This window comes from Alosa sapidissima, chromosome 10 (assembly GCF_018492685.1).
Source record: "Alosa sapidissima isolate fAloSap1 chromosome 10, fAloSap1.pri, whole genome shotgun sequence".
Classification (NCBI taxonomy): domain Eukaryota; kingdom Metazoa; phylum Chordata; class Actinopteri; order Clupeiformes; family Clupeidae; genus Alosa; species Alosa sapidissima.
The window spans coordinates 22,580,166-22,583,625 of NC_055966.1; the positions used below are offsets into that span (position 1 = coordinate 22,580,166).

The 3,460-nt window shown below is 50.6% G+C and overlaps 1 protein-coding gene across 5 annotated transcripts in view; it reads left to right on the top strand.

Annotated features, from left to right (window-relative positions):
* Nucleotides 1-3,460, top strand: part of LOC121721040 (nuclear factor of activated T-cells, cytoplasmic 1-like) — an 80,377-nt gene that overhangs the window by 31,263 nt on the left and 45,654 nt on the right. The window lies entirely within an intron of this gene.

The following is a 3,460-nucleotide window of genomic DNA, read 5'->3' on the forward strand; positions in this document are numbered from 1 at the left end:
TCGTGGTGTGTGTGTTCTGGCATGCCTGTGTGTTTTTTTGGGGCGAGAGGCGGGCTGCTGTGTATTTGTGTGTGTGTGTGTGTGTGTGTGTGTGTGGTGTGTGTGTGTGTGTGTGTGTGTGTGTGTGTGTGTCTGTGTGTGTGTGTGTCTGTGTGTGTGTGTGTGTGTATGACTGTGTGTGTGCATGCACAGGCATTGCATTTGGGGAAGCCTGCTCCGTGACTCAGTGGGGAGGGAATTCCCTTGTGAGCTGGATCGCTTTTACATCTGGTCTGATTGGACAACTGCCTGGATCTCTGCAGCAGCAGCAGCACCACCACCACCACCGAGCTCCTGCTCCCCTCCTGCCCCTTCCAGCTCCTCCTCCGGCCCCACAACCAGAAGAGCCAAGGCTCAGCCTCTGCCTCGGCCCCCGCCTCACACCCCCACCAGCCCTCACTCTTCCCCTCCCCTGCCCCGCGGGCTAGCAGCCGTGCCCAGCCATCGCCTGGCTCTCTTGTCCCCCCCCCCCCCCCCGCCACACACACACACACACACACACACACACACACACACACACACATACACACACACACACAGTACCATCCCTAAGCCCCCCCCCCCCCCCACACCACACACACACACATACACACAGCACCACCCCTAACCCAGTCACGTGCAGGCGAGCTCTGCTGGCCCCAGCCACAACCAGTAGTTTCTGAGTGTCAGCACTGAGAAGTAGCCAATCCCTCAGGCATGGAAGATTCAGAACTTGGCGCAGACATGTGTCTAGCCCCAAATGTAAATGTGAAAGGGATTACCTTTTTGTTTGGTTTACAAAAAAAAGAAGAAGACGTAATGACTGTATTTCATGATAAATTGGAAAGAAATAATCTGAACAGTGTGTGAAATAGAAAAGGGAGAGAAAAAAGGGGGTCCTTTCATTCAAAAACAGAAAACTCCCCTGAAATGATCTCTGGAGAGTGTCAAGACCCAAAACACACACACACACACACACACACACACACACACATACACACACACACACACACACACACACACACACACACATACACACACACACACACACACACACACACACACACACACACACATACACACACACACACACACACACACACACACACACACACACACACACAACAAGAATTGAGGGGACTGGATTATTTCACGAGAGCCTCTGTAATTAAGACTCGTCATGAATCAGACTTTCCATTCACAGTCACCCACCCCCCAATCCACAGAAAGGAAGCTAAAAAAACAACACAGCCAGAGCTGAAGCGAGCATTCCTTGTTGTTGTTTTTGTTATTGTTTTTGTCCTTTTGGTAGTGTTGTTGTCCGGTAGATGTGACGGTAACTTCCTTAAATCCCCCCTCCACACACACACACCTTTCTCAACCCCACCCAATGAGCAGGCCACCCATATCTGAAAAATGTGATTTCTCTCCCTTCTCACTGGTTGAGCTGGGTGTGAAGGTCGGGTCAAGTCCAGGACGAGTGGTCACTGCCCTGGAAACAATGCCTCCCACACGACAGAGTGGACAGGAGGTGGAGGGTCACACTGTTGCACAGCTCCTTTTTCCGCTACTCAAAGGCTCCCAGGACCAATGGGAGGAGTTTCAAGCAAGCGCTAAGCTGTAAATTGCATCCTATGGGTTTTAACCAGGGAGAGAGAGAGAGAGAGAGCAATTCTATGCTGCACAAGGCAAAATGTGTTTCCTTCATATGTGCAACTGTGTGTGTTTCTGTGGGTATGTGTGTGTGTGTGTGTGTGTGTGTGTGTGTGTGTCCATGTGTGTGTGTCCGTGTGTGTGTGTGGGTGTGCATACATGTGGTCAGGTTGTGTATAAAGATGCATGGTATGTTGGAAACACTGATAATTTGGTGGTGTTTGATTAATGCAAGGCTGTGAGATAGGCTAAAGGGATAAGGTAGCAAGGTGTGTGTGTGTGTGTGTGTGTGTGTGTGTGTATGTGTGTATGTATGTATGGGTGTGTGTGTGTGTATGTGCATGTATGGGTGTGTGTATGTGCATGTGTTTGAGATTGAGAGTGTGTGTGTTCGTGCGTAGGTGGGGACGGTTGGATGGAAGGGTGTAGCCAAGGCCCTCTGAAACAGAAGCGTTTTGCAGATGTTGCAGGGAGCAAGCGGAAAGTTTTTGTGGTTATCAGTCCTACGGCACTCTCTGACATGAAAAGGTATGCCACATATGTGGCACTCTCCCAACTCATCTAGAAGAGAGAGAGAGAGAGAGAGGGGGGGGGGGGGGAGAAAAAGAGGAAGGGATAAAGCAATTTGGCCTCACTCTCTCTCCCTCTCTCTCACACTCTCTCTATGTCTTTTTTTCCTGTTTTGTTTTCGTTTCATCCTGCAGAGCCATTTTTATGACTATAGGGGCCTCAAGCAGATTGCACCATTTAATTCCTGCCTCTGTTGATGAGAGACAGATAGAGGAAGTGAAAGAGAGAAAGAGAGAGAGACAGAGAGAAGAGGAGTGAGACAGAGGAGAGGGAAATAGTGCTAAAAAGAACGACAAAGAGAAAAAAACCAAGAGCAGAGGAAAATGGTGGTGATCAACAAAGCAAAAAAGAGATGGAAAGAAATAAGGAGATGTGGATTGATAGACAGATCTAGAGAGAGGGATAGATGGAGAGATGCAGGCTGGCTGAGATGGGATGGAGAGAGAGGGGGGGGGTAGTTAAGAGCACAGCACAGAGGCTGAAAAACATGTTTACCTGGTTGACGTGGAGCTCTAAGGTTTCCCTCTTGGAGTGTCTCCCGGAGCAGAGTGAGTAGAGAGGAGGCGGGTGGGCGAGATTCCCTCATGGTCGTCCAGACGTAACGTCCAGACGGAATCCTCCCGCTCTGCCACATCGCAAGACGCCTGGGCACGGCCCCCCACTCCAGCCTTACCACTCCATCCATCTCTCTCTCTTCATCTCTCTATCTCCTTCTCTCTATCTGTGCCTCTGTGTGTGCTACCGTATCTCTCTCTCTCTCACCGTCTGACTTCTTCTGTTCTTCCCCGCCGTGACTTGCTCACTCTCTCTCTCTGTTCTGCACCACTCCATCACTCTGTCAATACCTTCTCTTTCTGTGTCAGTGTCTTTGCCCTCCTTCTGTCTTCACTTCTCCCTCCCTCCCTCCATCTCGTCTCTCTCTCTCCTCTTCTCTCAGCGTGCCGCTCTGCGTCTGTCCGTCTGCTGTCCGAGCGTTCTCATCGCAGGGCCACTCCTCGCTGGCATCGCCGCACGTCGGCTCAGCTCTCCGTTCGCCGCTTGCTCAGGACGGAAAGAGAAAGGCTGCTCTTTTCCGCATCTGTCTCTTGTATTCTCTCTCTCACTCTCTCACACACACACACACACACACACACACACACACACACAGTCACTCATTCACTCGGCCTGCTTTTTATAACTCAAGGGGAAATAGATACCTGCTGATCTCCTATCTCACTGG